Below are 15,918 nucleotides of genomic sequence, written 5' to 3'. Positions count from 1 at the left end.
AAAAAAATAGGAAGATAATATCTGTAGCCCAGGGTTGAACTGTGGAGTCCTTGGTGCTCTCTGAGCTTGGTTGTTTGTTTGGAGACATTTCATTACCTGACTTGATAACTTCATCAGTGATCAACATCAGAAGAAAGATGAGATCTATTGTTTCTCATTCCAGATTGCAGGACACAGAATAACAGATTTACGTAAATTACAAGGAGGCAGATACCAATAGCATGTTGTGGGGGGGATCATAACGTAAGATCAGTGCAACATTGGGACCAACTACCCTGTGAGATGGTGGGCTTTTCTTCATTAGATGTGTTCATGTGGAGACTAAACAGACATCAGTCTGGGATGTTTTAATTTGGATTCCCACACTGAGCAGGAAGTTGGACTACATGTATCAGGATCTGCGCAAGCTAGAAATCAAAACTTAATTAAATGTAGAATAGTGATGCATAGTTGACAGGGTTAAATGTTAGAATGGTTAATTGGAGGCCCGCTTGCTTGTTCCTGCCATCAAAGTTAGGAGAGAAGGGGGAGGAAGATGCCCAGGCCAGGTGCTACTGTTATCTTGGCAGAGGCACCAACAAGGTCAAGCAACCGTGAGACCAGAAGAAAGGCGCGAGGAATTTCAAGCGTAAAAAAAGAAGGGGGGGGGGAAGGGGGTTAAAAGGAAACCTTTTGCCTGGGAATGGTTAGACTCAACAATCTATAGAAGCTGTATACTAGTCTCAATAAAGAAATCTTTAATGGAACTAATTCGAGTCCAGAGGATTTACTGAACTTGGGAAATGAGTGTGCAGACTCTGACAATATGGCCCCTTCCTACTGTGTTATTCTAAAAAATTATAAGAAAAAAATAGATGTGTAGGAAAGAAATGTGATATAAAATGTACAGAAAAAATATGTATATTATTAATACACTCACCAGAAACAGCAGATTCTCCAAATCTTTTTTAAAAATTTGCTAAGAAATTGTATGTTACAATATCTGAGTTTATGGAGAATTGATACAGATTGATCCACACACCCTTATTCAGGTTTCTTAGGCAAGAAGGGGAAAAGACAGCATTTAGAACATCAGCTACAGCTGCTTAATTTAGTTAGCAAAAACACAGTACCTGAATACCTTTTCTAAGGCCTTGGCTTTGCATCAACCCTCTGAAAATCAATCCTTTGAGTGATCTTTATGGATACTTGTTGAAAAGGATGAAACAATTACAGATTTTGTGAAGCCAATGCAAAACAAAGGAATCATTTTTTCTATGTTCTATTTTGTTTCACAACACTAATTAATACATTCTGACCCCTGTGTTGACTTCTTACCAGAGTTGTAGCCAGATTGTTTCTATACATGAAGTCAATAGCCATTTTCATTTTAATCAATCTGGAATAGAAACTTAAAATCCACCCTGGGCAACCAGAAGTGGGAACTCTTAGGTAATCTGCCTCTTTCTATGTTTCTTTCGCTGCCCTTTGCTAATTACTTCATCATTATATTGTCAGTGGCATTTTTGCCTTGTTAAAGGGGCAATGATATCTCTTCTCAGTTGGAGCCCTAAAACAAGTCTTCAGACAAAAGAACATGGACTTTTCATTTGGAGCGCCTGTTGACACTGCTAAAGTTGCTTTGTAGTAAACATCGGTCAGTATTCGGCAATGGAATTCCATCTGGATATCCCTGTGCTGCTTAACAGCACATGCTTTTAAGGCCAGGGAAACAACAAATGAAGACTTTGTTGTCAGAATGCACCTTGAGAAGGTGCATCTGAATAGCTTTGGTGATAGTGCAAACAGGTGTAGGTCCCATTGCAAATCCATGGTAATCATAGGGACAGTGTAGCTTAATGACAAGTTAAGTGAAATTAAGTATCTTGAGTTCAGCGAGACTTTGACATGTTCTCTAATTGCTATTTCTGCAGGACCCTTTATAGTTATTCCAGTGCTAATTGGAGAAGATACACACTTCTGCTCATGTCACTTTATATGAAAAGAATCTCACCTAAATTTAAATAATTAAATATTAAAAAATGAAGAGGGGGTGGTATATATTGTGCCTTGGGTCCTGGAAGAAATGTAGAGTAACAAACTATGATTATTCTGTTGAGAGCTAATCTGCAGAGAAATGCCAGTATGCCAACAGTGGGCAATCTTTGATTCTAAGACAGCCTTTGGCCAAAAAATCCTTTGTGTGTGTGTGTGTGTGTGTGTGTATATTATTGAATTTTGGTGGCAAGAGCACAAAAAATTGTCCAAGCTAGTCATTGGTTTAAAAGAGAAAATGTGAAAATGTAATGTATGCATCAAGAGAAAGAATGAATACATAATTTTATAAGACCAGAACAAAGAATTTTCTCTTCCTGTGAAAAAAGAAAAAGAAAATCACATCTGGCCCTGCCATTCCACATCACTGTGTATTCTTCTGCTGTTTTCAGTCTTAAAAATCTTGTTGCCTGATCAGGCTGAATATAGTCCTAGACTGGTAGAGGAGCAATCACAAATAACTTCCAAATTATTGTGTATAAATGGTGCCCAGATCTGCTTTCTCAATTTTTCCCATCTCTGGGGTTTACCTGAGGAAAGTCTTCCAGCCCAGCTCTATCCTGCACTCATGTCTGCATGAGATTTTGTTTTTTCCTCATTGTGAACAGGACTGTTCCTTCCAATTTGTGTCATCTGCTATTACTGCTGGATGAGAAAGCTATTGCCTTGACATATTTCAAAGCAATAAAAGTCTTCTGTTGTACTACCTGCATCAGTTAATAATAATACTTGCATTATACTATATTATTAATTCTTTGCAAAACATGTCTTTGCTATTAACTTTCTATTGCAATTGGCTGAAGCTTGTAAGTTTTTTTCCCCCCCTGCTGCTCATTATTTCAAGGGAGAGTCAAGATGAAAATAAAGTAAGCAAGCATAAGACAGAGAGAAAATAGAAGTGATTGCTCAGTAGAATGTTGATAAGAGCCACTGGATTTACTAAGTTCCACATTCCCCCTGCCCCCCGCCCCCTGCTTTGGATATGTCCAAATTATTCCGAAAATCCACAGAAGATGCAGGAAAAGAGAATGATGACCAAACTTAGTTGTCTTTTTTTTTTTCCCCCCTTCAACAGCTGGGGAAATGAGCTGCCTTTTTTAGTTAGGGATGGAACTGTATATCAGAAAACTCTCACACCATTCACAATTGAAGTTGATGACAAAGATCCTTTTGAAGGTCTCCTCCTCCTCCTCCTCCTCCTCCCCTTTCAAGACCTATGCAAGGGCAATAGAGGGACTGGTTGCACTTTTACAGAAAGCTTTGTTGAAAATGCTCCAGGGCCTTGTGATATTGATGGCAGTTCAAATGGAGTTTGCAGTAGCTTTATGAAAAGTTTGTTTTAACTGCGAACGCTGGAAGAACCTGGGGTATTGATTACTGGATGATTGGTTTGTTGTTGTTAGTTTAAGAGAGTGGTTCCTGCCAATGTCTGAAGGCCCTCTGGTATTTGGCTGACACTCAAATGGAATTTGTAACTGAAACATTATGAACTTTATAGTACACATTCTCATAAATGAAATTGCCCCCTTCCATTAAGCATTCCATTCTACAGAAGGGGCCTGAATCACAAAGTCAAACAATGAAAGCATCTAATAGCTGGCACTACTGTTAACAGGCTGCTCTTCATTTTATCTAGCTGATTTCAGACAAGCTGTCTCACTTGCTCACTGGATTGATTTTAACAGAGTTTATTTTATCATTAAGTTATGGAGCCTTTCTGACTTTTTAGTCACTGACCATTCCTGAAGGCTAGACTTTCTGCATTTAGATCACTGGGTGTGTTTCACCATCGGCCTATGCTCTTCCCCCTCAAAAGTGATGGTTTCCTTGCCTCTCAGTAGTGATGTTGGATCCATGTAGAACCAGTTTGTTTTACTGTTTGCTTTGCATTGCAAATTTATGTCTGAATTTAATGAATGGGTTGACCTACTTAGGGATAGAGGTTGTTTGCGTCTCATTTTGGAAAAAAAGATACAGAATAGCCAGAACTCTTGACTTTTCTTTCCTTTTAACAGGAAAATAGGTTGCTGCTGCTTTGTAGCACTTCCTAAATTGACCATGTGATGATCGATCTATCTATCTATCTATCTATCTATCTATCTGTCTGTCTGTCTGTCTGTCTGTCTGTCTGTCTGTCTGTCTGTCTGTCTGTCTGTCTGTCTGTCTGTCTATCTATCTATCTATCTATCTATCTATCTATCTATCTATCTATCTATCTATCTATCTATCTATCTATCATCTTGAAATAGAATATTTAGGTATAGAGCTTCCTCATGATATTTAGCTGCCGAAATAGAATCCAAATAGTTCTTAACCCTTCATAAAGAAAAAAAAAAAGTTTCATTGTTCAGATATCTTGATCTGTTTTGGTCATTATATATGACACAGGTAATTTGCTAAACTAAAAACATATCCTGTCAGTGCCTGAATTGAAGAACAACTGAATGCCATAGGGGGAAAAAAAAGGATAGAGGACACAGTTTTTGGGTTCCATAGCTGTTCAACTAAAGTTAGTACTATATGTTTACTTTTTAAACAAATCACCAAAGGCCTTGCCTTATTTTCCCCTTCTTCTCCTCTTACCAAGGACTTTTGGGAAGCAAAGATGTTGGAAGCAGCTGCAACATGCCCAAATTCTTTGAAAAGTAAGAAGAAAGAGGTAAATCCTACATAGCATAGGGCCTGGTTACTTGAGGAATCACCTGTCTTGGCCACTTTGCTTTTGCAGGATTGGTGTGCTCTGGGTTACTTTGGTTAAACAACATCATCTATCAGGACCCTGGAAGTGTGCTTTCTCTGTAGCAGTACCTGGCTTCTGGAAACAGGTTCTTCATGAGATCCACACTATTGTTTTTCAGAAAAATGGTGAAGACCTGGCTTTTCACCAGGCCTTTGATGAGGGACAGCGAGACCACTTGCTTCATTCCATCTGGTCTGTCATGCTTGCCATCTTTCATCTTTTATTGATCTTATTGTAATTTCTTTGTTTGTTTGTTGTGGGCCACCCAGAGTTGTTTGGAGTTGGGAGGCATACACATTTAATAAATTATTATTATTATTATTATAACATTCCAAGAAAATGGGGAAGAAAGGACAGAAAGAGACAGAGGGTGGGGAGAAGAAGTAGGAAGATAAAGCATTCAGAAGTTTTTATAGATGCCTTTATAGGGCATCTTATCCTCAAAGTCCTCTCAACCTTAGCAGCACCACTATACTATACTATACTATACTATACTATACTATACTATACTATACTATACTATACTATAGTATAGTATAGTATAGTATAGTATAGTATAGTATAGTATAGTATAGTATAGTATAGTATACTAAACTATACTAAATAAACATTATTTTTTCCAGAGGGCTAGGCTGCCTAGTTCAAGTAAAAATAAATGATTTTATTTTAAATTTTAAATGGTCATGCCATACAGGGTATCCTAATGTCTTTATAAAAGCTAATACAGAGGTAAAATAATTTATAAGAAAACTTTTCTAAAACCCCAGGCTAGGAATACACTCTTTCTTTTATCTTTTTATCTTCTGAAATTTTGCCAAGAAAACTGCAGGGACTTATCCAGACAGTCACCAGGACTCAACACTGACTTGAAGGCGCACGTATACACACACAATTATATGAAATTACTATTTCTTCTTCTAATGGATATGAATTTTCTGTTGTTCAACTGATTTCTATTTCATAAAGCAAACAAATGGATCATCAAACAAATCAACTCAGAGTTCTCACTTGAGGCACAAATGACCAGACTTTAATTACCCTACTTTGGACACATTGTGTGAAGATCTAGCTCTCTAGAGAAGGCTCTAATGCTGGGAAATGTGGAAAGAAAGAGAAGAAGGGGATGACCAGCAGGACAGTGGATGGACTCAGTTAAAGTAGCAATGACCATTAGAAGAGCTGAAGGACCAGGTTAGGGACAGATTGTCACGGAGAAAATCTATGTATGTGGTTGCTAGGAGTCAAAAATAACTTGATGGCACATAATCAATCAATCAATCAATCAATCAATCAATCAAATCTATTTCATAAGAACGGGGGAGGGGGGGAACAGCTTTGCTAGAGCCCAGTAAGGAAAAGGACAATTTTCTGAGTTCTAAAATACAAGTTTTCTGGAAGGAATTGTTGAGATTTATCTTTGTGACTCTCCTGCTTTGCACCTTTGCTAACCTTCTTTATACAATAACGTTACATTAGAAATGAAATGTGCGAAAAGCATCACTTGGAAATTATCACTGTTTGATGTTCTCCCTTGCTCACCTTCTTCTTTTAAAAACTGTAGACTGGGGTGCACAATTTTTTCTGGGCTCAAGACTTTCCAAAGACATACATACCTTACGGATGCCAGGCTGTACCCCTCAGGTATAAATATTACTGACAAACCTTAGGAAGTAACATAGATATAAGTAAAATTAACTGTATAATCAGATCTGCAACTAGTTGTATGTATGTAACATGAATTAAGCATTTTTTTTTTCCAGTTCCCTGGATACTAGTGGCCAAAAGACTTTGCTGAAATACTGTTAAACTTTCTGGTGCTTCTTCAGAATCTAATTTCAGCTTTCCAATAACTTCCTTTATGCTTCACATGTGTGCCATATCATTCAAGACAACGGCAAAAAATCATTTGGACTTCAGCTCTATTTTTTATTTATCTTTCTTTTAAGCACTCTGTTCTTCATGCTGGTATTTTTACGTTGACAGATCCCAAATCTATCTTGTTCCTTGCACCTATTGATCCAGTCCTAACTCTCCTTTCACTGCATGCCTGTCTTCATGACATCCTGTTTAGGAATAGAATGCTTTCAGTAGTCAAATGCAGATATAAATGAATTATAGTCTTGATAGCATCCTAAATTGCCTTCATGTGTCTACAGCTTCTGTGAATTAGATTTCACTTCCCATTTTATTTTCAAATGTCAGGAAGATATCTGTGGCCCAATTCTGGGTGTCAGTTAATTTCTAGTGTTGTCAATCAAGTAATATATAGTAGTCTAGAATTCAATCTAGTAGTCAGTAGTATTCAGATGCACTTCTGGGCCAAGGTAAAACAGACAAGATCTTATTCCATTCCCCCCATTTTTTTTATTTTTTATTTTTTGTCTCCAACAGTCAGATAACAACCAATGCTCACCTTCCACTGTTTTTTTTTTCCACCACAACATATTGTTCATTAAGGACATTTTTTAAAAGCTCATTTGCATTTCAAAATATACTGGGGTTTACCCAGGCCTGATGAAACTTTGATATTCTGTATGAATGATATTCTTTTGGCTACATAAAAATTTACCCTAAAGAGAATGAGTTAGTTATTAGCATATAGTTTTCAAAAAATGAATTTCCAGACTTCTGCTGTCTCTTGTCTCCACATGCAGCCTTTCAGCCTGTGAGTCAGCTTGGTGTGGTGATTAATTTGCTGAACTAGACTTAAGGAAACCAGAGTTCTAATCCTGCCTTTGGCACCAAAGTTAGTTGGGTGACTTTGGGCCAATCACTCTCTCTCATCTTGTGGAAGGAGGCAATGGCAACCCCATCCCAAAATGCTGCCAAAAAAACCAAGCAGTATGGAGTTGCCAGGGGTCCACCACAACATACTGTCCATTAAGGACATTTTTAAAAGTTTGCACTTCTAAATATACTGGGTTTACCCAAGCCTGATGAAACTTCGATATTCTGTATGAATGGTATTCTTTTGGCTACATAAACATTTACTGCATGTCAAGTCCATGCAGTTGCCAGGTGTCAAGTCTGAAATCTGACACACACACATATACACACACACACAGAGTCATTTAGTCTGGAAGAAAAACCCAAGGCGTATGAGATGTTACTTTGCAGTCACACCATAATTACTTAACCTCTCGGATTAAAAATTGAGAATAGGAGAGAGAAATAAAGAGAGCATCTGAGTCCATCTTAAGCCTGGCTGATATAATGAATTCAGAGGCACAGTCCTATATCAGAAAGGATTAGGCAAAGTACGATTGCAAGGCACATAAGTTGAGCTGAGAAGTCTGAGTGTGTTCAAAGCATGGCCATTCTTCTGGGTACAGGGCAACAAGATAAGTGAGTAGCACTTGAGCCCAGACTTGCAACCTCATACATATGCAATGCTCAGATTGCTCTGTCTCCAAGCAGTGGCACTGCTGTTTTTTTAGAGCCTGAATCAGTGGAATTTATTCAAAACCTGAAGAGATGGAAAGGATTGGGATATAGTGAAGGCTCCAGAGATGAGCAGATATCTCTAGGTGGTTCTGCCCTTCTTGCCTCTGAGCTTTTGACCTCTCCTTCTTCCTTCTGTGCTTCTGCAGCTGAGCAGAAAGTGAATGACTTAGAAGGAGCATTGATGTCAGTTGGCAAATTAAGCAAATATAGACTCAGGAAATCAGTTATTTGTAAACAATTCAGCTGATTCTACTTTGCTTGATCCTGTGTATGTATACATACAAGAAAGTGTTTATAGAGCTGCTACAGTACCTAAAGAAGTATATAACTGCTACGAATTTATTAATTTATTAATAGGAAGAGAAAGTTAGAGAGAGAGAGAGAGAGAGAGAGAGAGAGAGAGAGAGAGAGAGAGATAAAGCTATCCTGATTCTGCATTGACTGATAAGGTAAACTATACAGAGATTGCTCAGTTTAAAAAAAAAAATGAAAAGGGGAACACCTTTTGCTTTGTTTTAAGCAAAGAGCTATACATTATTCTGATTTAGTCCCACTAACTTTCAGTAAAATTTTTGGTGTAATTGGCTCAAGTAGTGAGTTAAAACTCATGCTTTTCTAAAACATACTTTCTAAATGCATCAGTTCTTCATGCTACCAGTAGCATTTATGTAAGTGATGAGCCCACTAAACCATTATGCCAGTTATTGAAAAGATATCTGGGGTGATTCCATTATTCCTGTTTTTAGTTCATACGGCCTACCTAAATTAATGCATTCTATACAGGCGACATGGCTATAATATAAAACAGACTTCCCAAGCCAAGTGCTTTCAAGATGGACTTGAATCTCAAAATTGCCAGTTATCATATCCATTCTGGGTAGCAATTCTGGAAGTTGTTATCTAGAAACATACGGAGGGTATCAGGTTGGGGGATGCTGGCATAAAAGGTTGCTTGAAATTCCCTTGATAATAACTACTATTCCAAAAGTATTTACATGTCCACATCTCAGTTTGCACTACAGTTCTTTATAAGTTGATCTGGAATCAACATGATTAACTAGATATTAATCCAGTAAATCTTTTATTTTATTTTATTTATTTAAAAAAAATTAATTACAAAAAGAGGAAAAACACATAAAAAGTGCTTTAACAAAAAAGTGAAAGAAATGTAACAAAGAGAAAAAAAGTGTTAATATGTCATTATAACAATAAACAATTACAATTCTATATATGCTTATCCAATGCAAATATTATTCAAGTACATATATATTTTTAATAGATTTATATGACTATCATTTTTTTTTTACCTACTGTATTTTGTATAAATGAGTCCCATATTTCATTATACTTGTCCATACAAAGTCTATGCTTATAGGCAATATGCTTATAAGTGGCAAATGCAAGCAGGTCTTCAATCCATTGAATAAATGGGGACATATATTTATCTTTCCAATGCTGCAATATCAGTCTTTTGGCCATAGTAAGGGCATGGAGAATCCATTTATGTTGTCCAGATGTCAAATTCTGTGTACTAGGTATATAATTCAAAGGAATATTATTGTCTGAAAATTTTAGCTTTTGTTGCACAATCATATTTATATAGTCCACTACTTTCTAACAAAACTTAGTAACTAGAAGACATTGTAAAAACATATGCTTTAAAGAGCCATTGTCTTTATTACATCTCCAACAAAATGCTGTTTTTGATAATCCTTTTCTATACAGATGTAGTGGAGTCCAATAAATTCTAAATATTATTTGTTGTCGTATAAGTTGTGGTTTAATTAATCCAGAAATTCTAATGTTGAATCCACACTTTTTTAGCAATGAAGTATGGATATCCAACTATTGTTTAATATAACTCCCTTGAAGCTGTTTGATTTGAAGGGAATAATCTTGAAACCACCAATATTTTTCAAATGAAAAGTAGCAAAGAAGATTAGAAAATTCAACCTCTACTTGGTTTATTAAGTAAAAATTAATTAGAAATTAAATTAATTAATTAAAAAGACAGTCTTGTCTTGTTTGGTTCTGACTACTTGCAGAATGTCAACACAGGATGATCTAATTATTATCCTCATTGGTTCCTCTCTGCAGAAATAAAAACCATGACTTTTAGATGACGGTATGAATACTATGACTATGAATGTTTCAAATTCCGTTCCAAAATGGTGCTTTGGAGAACATGGCATGTGAACATAGCATCTGTCTGCAATACTTTAAAGCAGCCATGTGTTTTCCCAGGATCATCTGGCATCTATAGAGGGCAGCCATTTGATCTTAGGAAAAGACACAACTGTTTTAAAGAGTTGCAGATAAGTGCCATCTTTGCACGCCCTTGTGTTCAAGAAATCTTTTTGGAATGGAATTTGAAGTGCAGTACAGGCCTAGCAGATGCATTATTTGTTCTCATATTAAAAGAGCTGCTGCTGCTGCTGCTGCTGCTGCTGCTGCTGCTTCTTCTTCTTCTTCTTCTTCTTCTTCTTCTTCTTCTTCTTCTTCTTCTTCTTCTTCTTCTTCTTCTTCTTCTTCTTCTTCTTCTTCTTCTTCAACTAAGAATAGAAATGTCTACAATTCAGACCATATGTGCTTATCCTTTAGAGAGATATAGGAGAGGAAGGAAATACACCATTTCCCCCTGTGATTATTAGTGAGTTGTATGAAATCTGTGAACTGACATGTTTTCTAAAAAGAATGGTCCATAGCTTTTCCTGATCACTGGAATTGTGATCAGATTGAACATGTATAGATTATGTTTGTGCATGTTTCCAGTACTCTGTTTTAATGTGCATATAAGCATACTTAATGCATGGTGTGCTCACTGTGTGCAGTTGAGATGCCAGATGAAAAGGGCATCTAAACAATCATTCTTTCCAGAGAACTTGAGGTAATATAATTCTGGAAGGACAACATTTAAGATTGTCTGATAGAATTCACCAAGCTTCAGTTTCTCAACTTTTCTGGGAGAATGCATCACAGATGAACTAGGATATATTTACAATGCCGATATGCTTTCATTTTTATTTTCAAGGGATTTTATACACTTATGAGGTCACAAATGTGTAGTATCCAGCCACAGAAATTCTGTAGTGATAGGACTGGGTTGTTATACATTTGTAACATTTGAAAACCCTCTGCTTATTTCATGTGGAGTCAAGGCATATTTGTTTTTTGTTTTTTTCCGGTTCACTTTTGTTCGTATCTAGCAGACATTTTTAGCCCAGATACCTTTCACTTCAGTCCAAGCTAATTTGTAGGTTATTGAACACTTTCTCCAAGTGAAGCGGTAACCTTTGTACCTTTACTCTACACTAGATTGCACTTACTTATAATTGCCTTAATTGTAATAACACTGTTCCAAATATCTCACTGAGGGGAAAAAAAATATTACAAAGAAGGCGCAAGGCAATTGTTTCTCAGCCTACAGATTTTAACTAACTACATTTCAGAAGTCTCAGAAACAAGAGTCTAAAGACTTGAAAAATCAATTAAACAAAACGTTTACAGATGGGCACATAACTATGCACACACAGCTTAGAAAAACCTATTTACAAACCTAGGTTCATATATTTGCAAGGACAACATACACTACAGTATGTTTCTAATAATTACATTTAGACTTGATAAACAGAAATAGCAGTCATGTATCTAACCATTTAAATTATATTAACTTTCCTATTTGTTCATTCTGCACTGGGCATGCTTGGAAAGATGCTAGTTCTGACCAAATTAACTTTTGAGGCTGTTGAAAAATATATATGACTAAATGTTAGAAACCACTCTGTTGCCCTGTCTCTAGAATATATATTTATATTTCTAACTCAGGCAGTTATTCCTATTTTCTACCAAATTAACCTGAAAATATTTATAACAAATGCTTGTAGAGATTTGTGATTTCATCCAATAAACAAGAGTTTAGTGACAGACTTTTAATGACCAAAGTCACCACAATTTATGAGCCAATGGTTGTTTCAGTAGGATTAGATGGGTTACTTAAGTGACATTCAGTTTGACTTGCTTGCCATCTTAACCTTTCTTTATCAAAATCCTGAAGCTGTAAGCTAGTGCCAGAGCAAAAATACTTTTCTGTGTAATGCCCTAAGAATAGTGCCTTATGTGAGCAACCTGTTTCTAAAGGATCACCTTCTTAAAAAGTTGAAATGTAGAGTCCTTAACTTACTGTCACTTACTTTCCTTATTGGCTGATCAGATTAGGCCTCAAATATTCAAATTTAGACTCTATCTTTAATGAAGTGGCTTGAATGTGAGTCAAGCTTAATGACTCAAGCATAGAACAGGATAATGTGCAAAAGATGCCTTGATGATGGGAAGGAGTTTCACAGACCATTCACCGTTCACATCTGATATGTTTTTATTTGCAATTTGAACATAATTTTTAGACTTTTACATTTTTAAAAAAGTGGTCTAAAAATCTATAACTGGTCCACACCATGCTAAATTAGAAACTTTTGAAACATGGGGTTTTGACTAAACCATAGAATCATGTACCCCACTAGGCCAAAATCTTACAAATTACAAATTTTCTATACCAGATTTTAGTCAGCTTCACTGAGACCACAAAATCACATATTTTAGCTAAAATTCATAGAGACATTCTCAGACAGACAGCATCAGTCACTGTAGTGGATGACCTTTGTCAAGGACCAGAAGGAGTAGGATGTCTGCCCTGGTGGTTTTGGATCTCTCAGCAGTCTTTCACACCATTGACCATGATATTGTTCCGGACCATCTGCAAGGATTAGGAAGTGGAGGCTGTGTCGGGCAGAGTGATAATCACAGACACTCCTGTTTGTGCAGAGCGCAGCAAAAACTCCAGGAAAATATTAGCCATGACAGCAAACACAATGCAATATCCATTTCTTGTTTCCCAAAGAAATCCAGTCAGAAAATATATACTAACTGGTGTTTATTGATAAAAATGCAAAATTCCATAAAATGCAAATATCATACAAAATATAAAGAAAAACACATCTTCTCATTTAATGTAGCATCCAAGACTTATTAGCAACACAAGCTTAACAAAATCTCTAGCTACAAACTCTTAGAGAAGAAGTACGCTACTTGGTACTTTGTTACAACTACGTAGCCCATAAAACCTACATAGTGGCTAACACTAAAACAACTAACAACTACTCAGAGAAGCTGCACATTTTCCTCCCCTTGTATTATAGCTCTATGCCACCCCCACTGGGTACCTAGCATACACACGCCAATAGGTGGCAGTAAATAGCACAATACACAACACACAATAACAGGTGTTTTTCACATGATCTCTGTAGTCAAAATATTATTGTTATTGTTGTAAAGATAACGGGATGAATCCTTTCCCATGAGAAAGAAAATCCTGACAGGCTGAACATTCAAGAAGAAGACAATGGCAAACTACTTTCATACTGTTGCCAAGAAAACAATACAGATGTTTCCATGAAATCAGTTGAAGCTGAGCTCAACTCAGTGGAATCTTTAGCTTTTCATTTCATTTATTTATTTGTCAAATTTCTAAGGCAGCTTGATTCCACAGCAACTCTGGGTGGCACGCAATATTAAAAATAATTGAAAACAGGATAACCAGACATTTTATCTAATAATCCTACATAATTTGGCTTCAGTAGATTTATTATCCAACAGAACACCTTATATTAACTCAAACTTCTGGCATCAACCTGATTCTCCCCCCACATCCCAACTTTTTTTTCCTGCCTTTTAACTCTCTTAGCTGATAAAAAGTTCTAAAAAAAAAAAGCTTGAAAACTTGTACTGTAACTATGATAAAATTTCAATTGGCCTATTAATGGCATAGCTTCTGTGGATTTTTTTAAAAAAATTTTTATTTTATCATGGCCAAAATAGCTACTTCTGCTTTTTATAGATTTTCCTTTTTGGTTTGTTTGCCTCAGGCCATCTCTAAAGCAAGGAGAACTTTGTTGATAAAGAAGTTTGAAAGGAACTTGATCAGGTGTGTCAATGGCTGGAATTTGGATGTTCACTGAGCACAGTCTTAGGCCTCACAAATGATGTATAGCATCTTACACTATCATCCAGCCATTGTTAGGTGAACCCTGTCTTCATTAGTGATATATCACCACTGAATAGCTGGATGATGTTAAAAGACACTATAAATTACAAGTATGGAGATCACCGCTGAAGGATTTTTAGGCCATCAAGTCTAACCTCTTCTTCATGCAAAAAATTCCTGAACTACAGCAACCTCAATAGAATTCTCATTCTCTATTTGAAAACTGCCAGTCAACCTACTATTATTCTGTTATTGTTCCATTGTTAATTTACCTTACTGTCAAGGGATTTCAAGAAGCCAGTTCAAACTATTAGTGCTTGTATTTAGATCCCTTCCAGCCGAGTCTTACTGGCATCTGACTGCCCTTATTTCTACTTACAATCCTGATTGTGCCTTATGTTCCTTTCAGCATGTTGTTGCTGTTGTTCCTGTTCTTGAGAAGTCAAAATGGCAGTTGGTGGTGGTGGCAGTAGCAGTGAAGGACAAGAAGCCTGTACTAAGAATGTGAGCCTGCTTTAAAGAATGGATCCACGATATGAGTTGGTTATCTAATTTTGAAAAGGTCTAAATTTAATGGCAAGATTAACAAGTGAATTAGTTTTATATACATTAAATATCTATACTTACAATGATATTTTTTCTAGTTTTTTGGGGGGGTATGTTTAGTTCATTTTAATAACTATAACATTTAAGTTTTATTTCTTTACTATATAATATCTATTTAATGTAGAGACTTTTCTTTTGTATTCTCTCTCTCTCTCTCTCTCTCTCTCTCTCTGTGTGTGTGTAATAAAAATTCCCTTCTCACCCCTATGGGTGGTACATGTCTTCCTCAGTCTCAGGTCCTCTACCAGAGGCTTGCGAGTTTGAGGGTTCTGCACAGTATCTGAGCTGTTCCTAGCACTGCACTCTTCTGGACATAGAACTCGGATGTTGTTCCTGGGATCTGTTGGAGCCACTTTCCCAGCTTCGGAGTCACAGCCCCACCACTGGGACCACTTTGGCCTTTACTTTCCACATCCTCTCTAGTTCTTCCTTCAGGCCCTGGTACTTCTCCAGCTTCTCATACTCCTTCCTGATGTTGCTGTCACTTGGTACCACTACATCTATTACCATCTCTGTCTTCTGGTCCTTGTCTACTACCACGATGTCTGGTTGATTGGCCAGTCCATCTGGATCTGGAAGCCCCACAGGGCTAAGGAGCCCTGTTATTATCCATGACCTTCTATGGAATCTCCCATCTGGACATGGGAGGGTCTAGCCCATACACTATGCATATGTTCCTGTATACAATTCCAGGTATTTGGTTGTGCTTTTCAGTGTATGCTGTTCCTGCCTGCATCTTACTCCTTGCCACTATGTGTTGGACTGTCTCTAAGGCCTCTTTGTACAACCTACACCTTGGGTCCTGTCTAGTGTGGTAGACTCCTACTTCTATGGATCTGGTGCTTAGTGCCTGTTCTTGTGGTGCTATGATTAGTGTCTCAGTGCTATCTTTTGGTCCAGCCCTTTCCAACCACTGATAGGATTTCCCAATGTCAGCCACCTTGGCTATCTGTCAGTGGTACATCCCATGCAGGGGCTTGTCTTGCCATGGTAGTTCCTCCACTTGAATTTCCTCCCATGTCTGCTGCTGCCTCAGGCATTCTCTCAGCAGCTTATC

Source organism: Python bivittatus, unplaced genomic scaffold (genome assembly GCF_059951505.1).
Source record: "Python bivittatus isolate LINGU-HERP-01145 unplaced genomic scaffold, Pbiv_v1 ctg000980_np1212, whole genome shotgun sequence".
NCBI classification, from domain to species: domain Eukaryota; kingdom Metazoa; phylum Chordata; class Lepidosauria; order Squamata; family Pythonidae; genus Python; species Python bivittatus.
This window is presented reverse-complemented; position numbering follows the sequence as displayed.